The sequence below is a fragment of the Spinacia oleracea genome, chromosome 5, assembly GCF_020520425.1.
Source record: "Spinacia oleracea cultivar Varoflay chromosome 5, BTI_SOV_V1, whole genome shotgun sequence".
In the NCBI taxonomy this organism is placed as follows: Eukaryota; Viridiplantae; Streptophyta; class Magnoliopsida; order Caryophyllales; family Amaranthaceae; genus Spinacia; species Spinacia oleracea.
The window spans coordinates 75,288,723-75,303,230 of NC_079491.1; positions in this window are offsets into that span (position 1 = coordinate 75,288,723).

The window sequence follows — 14,508 nt, forward strand, 5'->3', positions numbered from 1 at the left end:
GGAATTAATTTCCGATTCCGATAATATTTTCGATTCTGACAATATTTCCGATTCCGGAAATATTTCCGATTCCGGCAATATTTCCATTTCCGATAATATTTTCCGATAAGTATCATGTTTCCGTTTCCGGCAACATCTACGACTTGGATATTATTTATATTTCCGATACGATCCATATTTCCGTTTCCGGCAATATCATCGTTTCCGGAGTATTCATTATTTGCCTTTGACGATCTCAGCTCCCACTGGAACCAAGATCCGTCGATTCCGAATATCCATAGATGGAGTACTTAATGCCATTAAATACTTGATCCGTTTACGTACTATTTGTGTGACCCTACGGGTTCAGTCAAGAGTAAGCTTTGGATTAATATCATTAATCCACTTGAACTGAAGCGGCCTCTAGCTAGGCATACAGTTCACTTGATCTCACTGAATTATTAACTTGTATAATTAACACTAAGCCGCATTTATTAGACTTACCATTAAATGCATACTTGGACCAAGGGCATTATTTTCTTAAGTCTCCCACTTGTCCTTAGGGACAAGTGTGCATTTCCTAATTCCTTTGTCACTCGATGCTTGCTCTTGAACATAAGGTAAGAGTTGTCATCCTTATTATGTCCAGAGGTGTTTCTCGGTTTCAGAGTTCAACTGATCAAATAAACAGATAATCATAGCCTATGATTCATCTGAGCATGGCCATGCATTTTACAGTTTCTAGCTCTCCGAGTGGCCTTGTACAACTTTCAGCATCTCATCCCGATTTATGGGAGGACAATCCCAATCTTGCGATCTTGAGTTTAGACTTCGTTTGATAGGTGATTACCCGAGCGTTGCCTTTATAGCCTCCTTTTACGGTGCGACGGTTGACAACGTCAAAGTAAGCAGTTCTGAAACAAGTAATCTCAAATCAATCAGGTATTGAGGATTAATGTCTAATAATTTTAATGAAATTTACTTATGACAGATTTTCAACTCTTACAGTAAAGTTTCATAGGTCTGTCCGATACTAGTCTTCCCAAATTAAGTATCTATGCAAATGATTGCGACATTGCCATGTCCACATAGTTCAAGAAACAGAACTACTAGTCATCTTGCATTCTAGTCGTCTAACGTTTTCTATGCATCCATCTTTATAGAAAACTCCGACCAGGGACCATTTTCAACTGTTGACATTCAAGTTCACTTGATAGACATTTCTTAGTCACAAGACTGGTCCTGACAGTCTATCTTGAATATATCGTCAAATTGAGGGGACTCATCATTTAATACAAACCAAGATTAAATGGAATATGAAAATACATTTCGTATATGATAAATGTTCAACCCCAATGTTTTACAACCATGGGCCTCAAACCCATCTTTAAAACAATTAGTGGAATTCAAAACTATGCTTGATTTCCAGTGCCACAATGTGAGTGTTGTTTCTCACTTGTTGCACAGGTTTAGTTATCATGCTTTGCCAATCTTAATATCCCTTTCATCGAATGTTTTTCGATATAGGATGATAAGATCTTTTGAGTTTGTTTATTATGTGATCTAGTCTTTCTTATTTAATAATGGTTCTACGCATTTTGCAATGAAGAACCATTAAGTCAACAAATATGTGATCTACCCAAGTTCAGTGAAGAACTCTTTAACATAAACAACCCTGTTTTATTGCTTCTTAGGCAATAAGTACTTTTACTTCAACTGTATAGGTTGTTAGTGATGCTTTGTTTGGATTTGCTTATCCAAGCAGTTCACGGATATGTGGAAGACTTTCCATCTGTATCTTAGAACATAGAAATTAATATTTAATTTCCCACGCAACAACTCATGGTCTTCAATCCATGTTGCCATTTCAAAGCACGATGCTCTATAACTCGTCCTTGCCAATGGTTAACTCCAAAGGGATCTTGCTTGATCCTTTGCCAGTGTTTATGCGTGTAGCATCAATATTTAGCATATCTTTATTTCCTTGAATCAAGAACTTTTCTTATGTACCTTTTCAAGTACCATAAGTTTTTCTTAATATCAATCTAGTTGATCTTCACTTAGATCAATAGAGATTGGTATATGTTCGCCATGCCTAAAGCCTTACGATACGTTTTTGGCGATCCTCATATTATATCATATATGATAAATTCTTTTGCAGAATAATTCCCAATTGAAATCTATTCATGTAACTTTAGCTATCCAATTTCAGTAGATACTGAATCCAGCTAAATTCTTTGACATATAATATAGGTGAAGAATCTCATTTAGATCCTTTTGATGTCTAACTTAGTAAATACACTTATACATAGTTCAAACATTCTTTACTTAGATTTATTCATATGGGTCGAATATCTCCAATGGAGACTTTCGTGTTTGATTTAGTAAATGCCATTACTTAATCTAAAACAATATTCTAAGATCTTTGTAAATAGATCTTAATACCCAATATGTACTAAGCTTCCCCTTGGTCCATCATTGATGAGTAATTTTAAATCTAAGTCATTAGCATTTGAATGTCATTTCACAATAGAGAGATATGTGTGTGATACACATAGGAACAATTAAGTTTTATGTACTCCCACTAAACTTCTTATATATCTATAAGATTCATGTACATTTTATGAAACTAAAATACTTATTAGCTTCACTAAAATATAGTTCTAATTCCCAATTGCTTGCTTAAATCCGTACTTAGATTTCATAAGCTAGCTTTTCTTTTCAAGTATTTATTTGGATCCACAAATCCTATGATATACCATGTACATAGTTTATTCCAACATTTGATTGAGGAATACGTTTTGTCATCCAATTGCCATATGTACCAATATGCAATCATTGCTTGATTTATAGACTTGAGCATTACGATTATGCACGAGGTTTCAACACAATCCACGCCATGAATTTGCTTGTGACCTTTTAGCAACTAATCTAGCTTTGTGTGTGTGTGAACACAATTCCATGTTTGATGGTTTTTATCTTTAAAACCAATTTGCAACCAATAGGTGTTAACCTATTCTTGCAAATCAACAAATTTTCAATTTTGTCATCAAAACATTGGTTATGTTTTATGGCCTTTAACCATCTAAAACATTTGAGTCTATATATGGCTTCTAACCATTTTAGGGAATCTGGTTTTCGTCATAGCTTTCTTACAGGTCACATACTCATTATTATCTTGATAATAGTTTGACTGCAAGTTGTAGGTTTCTTCACTATCTAATAGAAGAATCTCATAGTTTCAGTGACCTGAACTCTATGTTTCTTCACTATCTAATAGAAGAATCTCATAGTTTCAGTGACTTGAACTCTATGCCTACTTGGGTATAGAACATCAAACAATAGAATATCAACAAGAACTTTGAGAGTCCTTTGAATATTCTGTTATCCTTGAAGCACTTGTAAAGTCTTCTAAGAGATGTCTATTCTTTAAAGCCACTTCTAAAGTCCTTAAAGAATACGTGTTCGGATTTTTTAAAGAACTTCGAAAAGCCCCCAGAATGTCCGTTTATGTTTGTTGTTGCCTCCAATATTTTCGAGGTCTATTTTCTCCCACTTGTCTTTTTGGAAACGAATCTCCAAAAGGACATTATTTCGAGCAAACAAACATTATGTTCTCAAATTTCGTGGTAGAAACAATACCCTTGTGTCTCATTTGAATAAATCACAATGAAACATATATCTATTCTTGGGCCTTAGTTTGTCGAATAACAAACACTAAGCTCCCATTGAGTTTAACAACTCTTTAGATATATATTATGAAAAGATATTCTGTGTTAGAATAATGCCTTGAATCGGTCAAGCCCCTTACTGCAAGGTCATGGGCCCTTGCGCCTTGGTTTTTGTTGCCTTGCTTGTAGGCTTGCTTTCGAGTTTGCTTATTAAATTATCATTCGATAATTTATTTATGGTTTCGTACTTGACGATCAATTGTCGTACGATACGATTATTCGTTTCGCCTAGCTTACGAATATACGCAACAAGATATAAGAGTTTACGATCCAATGTTAAATCGTATAATTATGTTTTTAGAACTAATTTCACGAAAAGTTATTAAATGAATTTCCTATTGATTTAATCCGTTGATTTTTTACACGCCAATGGTGTGACCTTATAGGTTCAGTCAAGAGTAAGTTGTGAGCCTAATGAGGATTAGAACTAATTGATCGGAAGCATTGCTCCAGCCAACTGTTCCGATCACTTGATGTCACTGAATTAATTGTTCGTAACTAATCTGAACCTATAGTATTAGACTAATGCACATTGGGTGAAGGAAAAATTTTATTCAGTCTCCCACTTGTCATTCAGACAAGTGTGCATTCACATTCCTTTGTCTCTTAGTGTTACTTGTTGAACATAAGGTAAGATCCAAGCCATCCTTATTAAGTTCAGAAGTGTTTCTCTGATTACTGAGTTCAATTGTTAAACTTTTACAGAAGGTTAAGCCTTAACCATTCTGAGCACGACCATGAATTTTCACAGTACCTAACTCTCCAAGAGGCCTTGTTACACAACAACACCATATCTTATGAAAGATAGGAGGAAAATCCAGTCTTGCAATCTATGAATACTCACTTTGATTCATAGTACGCCCAATAACTACTTTTATAGTCTCCTTTTACGGTGCGACGTTTAGCGAGCATCAAAGCAAACTAATATTTGAACGAGCAATCATAATTACTCATGTTTTGAGGAATGGTTCTAATCACCATTAATGAGAAATACTTATGACATGACTTTAGTCTCTTATAGTGTTATCTGGGGCATTCCGATACAATATCCAATAAGTATCTATGCAAAAGATTTCTGATATAACATGTCCATCTAGTTCAAGAAACTGAACTAAAAATCTACTTGCAATCTAATCTTCATTAGTCATTGGTCGTCCAACCTTTCAATGACCTGGATTAGGGATCCTTTATGACTTCAATATTCAAGTTCACTCATGGGTGTTTCTTTGTCAAAGAATCCATCTTGACATCCCATTTGAATGTTTTGAATCACTTGGGCTTTCTCATTTAATACTAAACCAAAATTAAATGAACATGAAATAAATATTTCTAAAATATGAAATGGTTAAACCAATTTTTTTTTAACACAGATCCAACAAATGTTCTAAAACAAAACTTGGAAAATCAAAGCCATTCTCCAACGCGCTTGATTCCCATGGTTGCTACATGTCCGTTATGCTTCACTTGTGGAAATGGTTTAATCAATGGATCCACGATGTTGTCGTCAACTCCAACCTTGCAAATATCGATTTCTTTCCGGTCAACGATTTCTCGAAGTATGTGAAATCGCCGCAGTACGTGCTTGGACTTCTGGTGAATCCTAAGCTCATTTGCCCTGGGAAATGGCTCCACCATTCCCGCAATACAGAACCATTGGTCCTTTTATGGAGGGGACAACCCCAAGTTCTTCAATGAACTTTCGAATCCAAACATCTTCCTTTTCTGCTTCTTAGGCAACAATATACTTGGCTTCAGTTGTAGAATCCGCAATAGTGCTTTGCTTAGCACTTTTCCAGCTTACTTCTCCGCCATTAAGGCATAACACAAAACCATATAGGATATTCTTTTCTGGTACTTTAGGATATTCTTGGCCACAGTCCAATGCGCCTCTCCTGGGTCTTACTGGTACCTACTCGTTGCACTGAGTGAGAACGAAACATCCGGCCTTGCACAAATTATATCATACATGATAGATCCAATATCCGAAGAATATAGAATTCCACTCATCTTTCTATGCTCATCAAATTTCTTAGGACACTGCGTCTTGCTTAGTTATACGCCATGTGACATGGGTAGATGACCTCTCTTAGCTTCCATCATACTGAACCTAGCTAGCACTTTGTCAATGTAAGTGTTTTGGCTTAGTCCAATCATCCTCTTAGATCTATCCCTATAGATCTTGATGCCCAATATGTATTGTGCCTCTCCTAAGTCTTTCATTGAGAAACACTTTCCAAGCCAAGTCTTTACAGACTCCATCATAGGAATGTCGTTTCAAATAAGCAGTATGTCGTCAACATACAAGACTAAGAATGCAATTTTACTCCCATTGACTTTCTTGTCTACACAAGATTCGTCCTGATTCTTGATGAAGCCAAATTAATTGACTGCTTCATCAAATCGTATATTCCAACTCCTTGATGCTTGCTTCAATCCATAAATGGATTTCTTAAGCTTGCATACGTTTCCTTGATTCTCTAGATCGACAAAACCCTCCGGATGTGTCATAAATACAGTCTCTTCAAGAATACCATTCAAGAAAGCAATTTTGACATCCATTTTCCATATTTCATAGTAATGAAACGCGACTGTTGTGGGAAAAATTACCATGCCAACTTGTACCAATAAAGATACGACACGTGGCACGTAATATGCCCCGTAAGCAAACCGTACGTCTGATTACCAGGAGAGTAGGTACTTATCTACGTATGAGCAGAGTATACGTATTTGTATTCATATACGGATAAATGTATGTATTTATGTCCATACATAAATGGCATACTTGGCAAATACCTTATGATGGCACAAAAGCCCAAAAAGCCCACTTATGTCCTAAAAGGCCAATAACTGCAAAAGGGAAAGGACACTTGTCCTCTCCTCCTACCTCAGCCAATCATATGAGGGAATATTAGGTTATTCTCCCCTAAACCTAGTGCTATATAAAGCCTCAATTCCCAAGGAAAATGGGTTACAATCACAACACAACCAGATATATTGATTGCTCTGCCTTCTCTCTACTTTCTCTCTCTACAAACACATACTTACTTAAGCAACGGAGGGAATATTCCGAGAGGAATATTCTTGTTTTGCAGGTTGGAGCGGAGATCGTATCGCAGGCTACCGGAAACCTCCAAGTCATCGGCTTACCGGAAAAACCCCACAACATTTGGCGCCGTCTGTGGGGAGGTACGGTAGTATGGAAGAGCAACGGCAGGAAAATGATACTGGGCGGCCTTTTCGAGTGGAGCGGCCACCCCTGGAAAGGGAAATGCCGACTGAGCAGCAGCAGATGCCGGCTCCAAGAATCACAGGGGATGCCGCCCGGGTTTTTGCAGCAGGGCACACACCTCGTTATGCCGCCGAGGTGGAAGTGCTCAGTGAGGAGGACGAGCAGGCGAACCGCACACCCCCTGGTGGACACTTGGTTTCTCAAGCAAATACAGTAATGGAAGAGAACCCAGACATGCCCGTGTCTGTGGGCGCCCTACGAGCTATCTTGGCTGAGTTTCAAGCTGATATGGGCAAGACAGTCAACGCAGAGGTGCAGAAGAGCATGCTGATTTACACCACCAGAGCGGCTGCCAATCACGAGAGGCCGGCAGATAATAGACCATCACATTCTCTGCGTCCCCCGAGTTTCTGGACCAGGAAGACAGGCGAAGACGTCAGGAGGCGGTTGCCAGTGAACCAAGCCCATCAGACCCTGTCTCACCTGCCGCGCCGACTGCCTCAGCGGCTGGTCGGTGAAACGTCTCGAGGACGTGAGCAGCCACACGCAGAGCAGGTACCTAATTCTGAATCTGAACTTTCTGATAGAGGGTCAACCCCCGTCATGCTGGATAGACCTCTAACTCATCCAACTTACACGCACTTGAGTCAAGCGCGCCCACGGGCCACCCGTCCAAGTCTTCAAACTCGCTGCCGTGAGTCCTCTCGGCGGGAGCCGTACTCAAGGTAACAGGATCCTGTGTATCACATTGAAGAGGGAGTGTCCAACATGGCCCTAGGACATTCCACTCCATTTGCATATAATATCATGAGAGCACCGAAGGAACCCAAGGTTAAGCCGCCTAACATTGACTCCTATGATGGAACTACAGATCCAGATATGCATCTCCTAGTTTACCGGCATCATATGTATGTTCAAGGAACAACCGACTCAACTTGGTGTAAGTATTTCCCTGGTACGCTGAAAGGAGTAGCGTCTAAGGGGTTTGAGAGGCTTCCGGCTGGAACCATTCGCTCTTTTTCTAAGCTCGAGTTGTTAGGTTATGATACATATGACAATTCATAAATCATGCGGAAAAACCATAAAGCCAGGAAAGCATATTATTTACACATAATCATTTAGCATAGAATAGATGCATACATGTTGTAGCGTGCCTTCCCTAGCTGCGCCCGAACTGAACAAGAACAAGTCTTTAGGACTCCAAATGTCGTCCCTCCGTAGATAGTCCACAGTACGTCCGGATCCGCCTCAAGTTAGACCAACTAGAATCGCCCTTAAGGTGCTTAGGATTTTCGGCTCTTATTGCAAGTGTATGGCTGATTTATATTTCAAAAACTTACCCTTTGAATACTTCAATCGTACCCATAAATTGTGACCCTAGGCACTTATTTATAGGAGTATGGAAAAGGAATTGTAATCCTACTAGGATGTGGATTTGTTAATTAGAACTTTATTAGGACTCTAAATAACAAAGCAATTCTAATAGGATTAGGATTTTAATCTTTGCACAATATCCTAATAGGATTAGGATTTCCCGCACACGCATCGTACAAGCCGTGCACCCGCGCAGGCCTTGCGGCCCACGACAAGCGCACAACCCATGTGCGGTGCTGCGCGCGCGCGCGCCCTTGGCTGGGCCTGGCCTTGCGCTGGGCCTGGTCGAGGCGTGCGTTGCTGCGTGCGGCTCGCTGGGCGATGGCCTGGCTTCTTGCTGGGCCTTCGTCTAGCGGGCCTCGTCCGATGCTAATTCGTACGATATGCTTCCGATTAAATTCCCGATTCCGGAATTTATTACCGATACGAACAATATTTAATATTTCCGATTTCGGAATTAATTTCCGTTTCGAACAAATATTTAATATTTCCGTTTCCGGAATTATTTTCCGATTTCGATAATATTTCCGATTCTGACAATATTTCCGTTTCCGGCAATATTTCCGATTCCGGCAATATTTCCATTTCCGATAATATTTTCCGATACGTACCATGTTTCCGTTTCCGGCAACATCTACGTCTTGGATAATATTTATATTTCTGATACGATCCATATTTCCGTTTCCGGCAATATCATCGTTTCCGGAGTATTCATTTCTTGCTTGTGACGATCTCAGCTCCCACTGAAACCAAGATCCGTCGATTCCGAATATCCATAGATAGAGTATTTAATGCCATTAAATACTTGATCCGTTTACGTACTATTTGTGTGACCCTACGGGTTCAGTCAAGAGTAAGCTGTGGATTAATATCATTAATTCCACTTGAACTGAAGCGGCCTCTAGCTAGGCATTCAGCTCACTTGATCTCACTGAATTATTAACTTGTTAATTAATACTGAACCGCATTTATTAGACTTAACATAGAATGCATACTTGGACCAAGGGCATTATTTCCTTCAGTCTCCCACTTGTCCTTAGGGACAAGTGTGCATTTCCTAATTCCTTTGTCGCTCGATGCTTGCTCTTGAACATAAGGTAAGAGTTGTCATCCTTATTATGTCCAGAGGTGTTTCTCGGTTTCAGAGTTCAACTGATCAAATAAACAGATAATCATAGCCTATGATTCATCCGAGCACGGCCATGCATTTCACAGTTTCTAGCTCTGCGAGTGGCCTTGTATAACTTTTAAGCATCTCATCCCGATTTATGGGAGGACAATCCCAATCTTTGCGATCTTGAGATTAGACTTCGTTTGATAGGTGATTACCTGAGCGTTGCCTTTATAGCCTCCTTTTACGGTGCGACGGTTGGTCAACGTCAAAGCAACCACTTCTCAAACAAGTAATCTCAAATCACTCAGGTATTGAGGATTTAGTGTCTAATAATTTTAATGAAATTTACTTATGACAGATTTTCATCTCTTACAGTAAAGTTTCATAGGTCTGTCCGATACTAGTCTTCCCAAAGTAAGTATCTATGCAAATGATTATGACATTGCCATGTCCACATAGTTCAAGAAACAGAACTACTAGTCATCTTGCATTCTAGTCGTCTAACGTTTTCTATGAGTCCAATTTTATAGGAAACTCCGACCAGGGACCATTTTCAACTTTTGACATTCAAGTTCACTTGATAGACATTTCTTAGTCACAGGACTGGTCCTGACAGTCTATCTTGAATATATCGTCAAATTGAAGGGACTCATCATTTAATACTAAATCAAGATTAAATGGAATATGAAAATACATTTCATATATGATAAATGTTCAACCCCAATGTTTTACAACCATGGGCCTCAAACCCATCTTTAAAACCATTCATGGAATTCAAAGCTATGCTTGATTTCCGGTGCCACAATGTGAGTGTTGCTTCTCACTTGTTGCATAGGTTTAGTTATCATGCTTTGCCGATCTTAATATCCTTTTCATCGAATGTTCTTCGAGATATGATGATAAGATCTTTTGAGTGTGTTTATTTTGTGATCTATTCCTTCTAGATACAAGAGTAGTTCTACGCATTTTGCAATGAAGAACCATCAAGTCAGAAGACATATGATCTACCCAAGTTCAGTGAAGAACTCTTTAACATAAACAAACAACCCTGTTTTATTGCTTCTTAGGAAATAAGTACTTTTATTTCAACTGTTTAAGTTGCTAGTGATGCTTTGTTTGGATTTACTTATCCAAGCAGTTCACAGATATGCGGAATACTTTCCAGCTGTATCTTAGAACATAGAAATTAATATTTTAATTTCCCACGCAACAACTCATGGTCTCCAATCCATGTTGCCATTTCAAAACACGATGCTCTATAGCTCGTCCTTACCAATGGTTAACTCCAAAGGGTCTTGCTTGATCCTTTGCTAGTGTTTATGCGTGTAACATCAATATTTAGCATATCTTTATTTCCTTGAATTCAGAACTAATCCTATGTACCTTTTCAAGTACCATAAGTTTTTCTTGATTTCAATCTAGTTGATCTTCACTTAGATCAATAGAGATTGGTATATGTTCGTCATGCCTAAAGTCATACGATACGTTTTTGGCGATCCTCATATTATATCATTCATGATAAATTCTTTTGCAGAATAATTCCCAATTGAATTCTGTTCATGCAACTTTAGCTTATCTAGTTTCAGTAGATACTAAATCCAGCTAAATTCTTTGACATATAATATAGGTTTAGAATCTATTCAGATCCTTTGATGTTTAGCTTAGTAAATGCTTATACATAGTTCAAACATTCTTTACTTAGATTTATTCATATGGGTCGAATATCTCCAACGGAGTCTTTCGTGTTTGATTTAGTAAATGCCATTACTTAATCCAAAACAATATCTTAAGATCTTTGTAAATAGATCTTAATACCCAGTATGTACTAAGTTTCGCCATGGTCCATCATTGATGAATAATTTCAAATCTAAGTCATTAGCATTTGAATGTTATTTTACAATAGAGAGATATGTGTGATACACATAGGACCAAATAAGTTTTACGTACTCCCACTAAACTTCTTATATATCTATAAGAATCATGTACATTTTATGAAACTAAAATGCTTATTAGCTTCACTAAAATACAGTTCCAATTCCCAATTGCTTGCTTAAATCTGTACTTAGATTTCATAAGTTAGCATTCCTTTTCAAGCATTTATTTGGATCCACAAATCCTATGACATGCCATGTACATAGTTTTCTTCCAACATTTGATTGAGGAATACGTTTTGTCATCCTATTGTCATATGTACCAATATGCAATCATTGCTTGAATTATAGACTTGAGCATTACGATTATGCATGAGGTTTCAACACAATCCATGCCATGAATTTGCTTGTAACCTTTAGCAACTAATCTAGCTTTGTGTGTGAACACAATTCCATGTTTGATGGTTTTTATCCTTAAAACAAACTTGCAACCAATAGGTGTGAAACTATTCTTGCAAATCAACAAAATTTTAATTTTGTCATCAAAACATTGGTTATGTTTTATGGCCTTTAACCATCTAAAACATTTGAGTCTATATATGGCCTCTAACCATTTTAGGGAATCTGGGTTTCGTCATATCTTTCTTACAGGTCACAAACTCATTAATAGTTTGACTGCAAGTTGTAGGTTTCTTCACTATTAATAGAAGAATCTCATAGTTTCATTGACCTGAACTCTATGCCTACTTGGGTATAGAACATCAAACAATAGAATATCAACAGGCACTTTGAGAGTCCTTTGAATATTCTGTTCTCCTTTAAGCACTTGTAAAGTCTTCTAAGAGATGTCTATTCTTTAAAGGCACTTCTAAAGTCCTTAAAGAATACGTGTTCGGATTTTCTAAAGAACTTCGAAAAGCCTCTGGAATGTCCGTCTATGTTTGTTGTTCGCCTCGAAGACTTTCGAGGTCTATTTTCTCCCACTTGTCATTTTGGAAACGAATCTCCAAAAGGACATTATTTCGAGCAAACAAACATTATGTTCTCAAAAATTCGTGGTAGAAACAATACCCTTGTGTCTCATTTGAATAAATCATAATGAAACATATATCTATACTTGGGCCTTAGTTTGTTGAATAACAAAAACTAAGCTCCCACTGAGTTTAGCAACTCTTTAGATATATATAATTGAAAAGATATCCTGAAATTACTTTTCAATAGCTTTGACGAATTTGGTTTAGTTTGGTGGTAATTGAGCATTTTGTTTTAGAAATTATAGGAAAAGTCTTTATGATTCATCATTGATCGAATCAAGTACTAATTGACTTCGATCATTCCACTTAGATATGCCATATCTCATGGAGCTAGATTGTGAAATTACAACACACAATCATTGATGATCATTATTGGTCTCAAGCAATCATTACCATTATCTATTCTAGATCTTTATGATTTCTTACCAAGTGGGATTTATACTTCTGAATCTTTGAACTAGTCAAACAGATTCAAACTTATATCACATTGAGTGAATAAACCTATATTCACTCAAACCTGTGTGAAATAATAAAGTCATAAAATCTTTCTTTAGCTTTGAACTCTATTGTCTAGGCGTTCTAACAATAGTTCGTATCTTTTGTTACTTTCAACAAGTAAGACTAGCTCTTCTTGAATGATCTAGAAATCAATCAACTTTCAAAAATTCCATCAAAATAGAGCTTTTGAATGTTAACTTGTTGATATGGTCTAAGCAACAATGCCAAAGATTAGTGGAACTCAAATCAAGGGTTTTATTTGAACCTAGTAAAGTTTTTATTGTCAAAGAGTTGTTTGTTTTCAATCAAGCATATTGACTCAACCCGTAAATGACCATTTTATTCAAATAAACAAACAAACATTGTTTTTGTTTTTCTTAAATGTGAGTCTTTCTGTGTTTGAAGCAGAAATTTAGGTATGCTGATTATGGAACAGAATAGCCATTAAGTTCCAGCCTTGAACAAACTAGATGACCCTACAACTAATGTAGCATTGCCATGCTTCATTTTTCACTTGTAGGCCATTAGTGTAGCCTAGCTTCCATTGTTTGAGTTATTACCGAAGTAAGAACCTCAAGCGGTATATGATACCAAGGAAGTTTGATTGCTAGGTCACTTCTCTTTAAACACTAACTTTTAGGTAGAAACAGAATCGAAAATTCCTTTCATTTGTTCCTTGTTTTCCTATTTCTTGTACCATTTCTTATAGTCTTAAGAATTGATTCTTTAGTGTTGACTTTTATACTTTGTTAGACATGTCCAATGTCACTCCAACAAGGTTCTTACCATTTAATTTATGTTGAATATTCTGTTTCAACTAGATGATCTTACCATAAGCTTCTAAAGTTCTCTAAGCATCGATCTATTCGAATGTCTAGGGACTAGACTCATTCGAGAATTAAATGGACAAAGATATTAGGTTGTTAACCATTGGTAAAGCTGAGTGTTTAAAATCAATGCTTTATGATCTCAAAACTACATTGTATTTTGAATTCACAAGCACCAATCGGTTTGCCATTCGACTTTGATACTCGAAAACAACCATAAAAGTCGCTAAAAGAAACGTACATTTTAAATCGCTCATTTTTCTCATTTCTGTGAATCGTTCTTGAATTCACTACCAATCGAGGAAATTTACTGTTACCTTTCTAAAAGGATTTATTGCAGTGCAAGATATTTAATTATAAACAATAATTAAAAAGCATACATTGAAGCATGCAAAGTCTTAAACATTTATCATGAATAATAACTTGAAATTAAAGCAATCAAGCAATTTTAAACAAGTTGTTGGCATTTTATTCGAGTTTATTGTTCCGGCAGGTGTGAATAAAATGATTCCAAGATCCTAAAATCATTGAAGAATTAAGCACAGTTTGTCGACTTAATCCTAAAACATCTTAGGTAAGCAAAAGCCTTTTGCTAATAGTCTAGAAACTATTCTTGGTTGATAGGTACGTCTAAGAACTTATTAGGTAAACCTATCGATTTTGCCACGACATAAAAGGACTCCTTACTTATATTGTTGAGTTTCACCAAAACTAACATGTACTCACAATTGTTTGTGTACCTTGCCCCTTTAGGACCAATAAGTAACACCTCGCTGAGCGAAAACTATTACTAGATTGATGTAAAGGATATCCAAGCAAGTGTATATTTTGGCATGGCACCTTTTAACTCA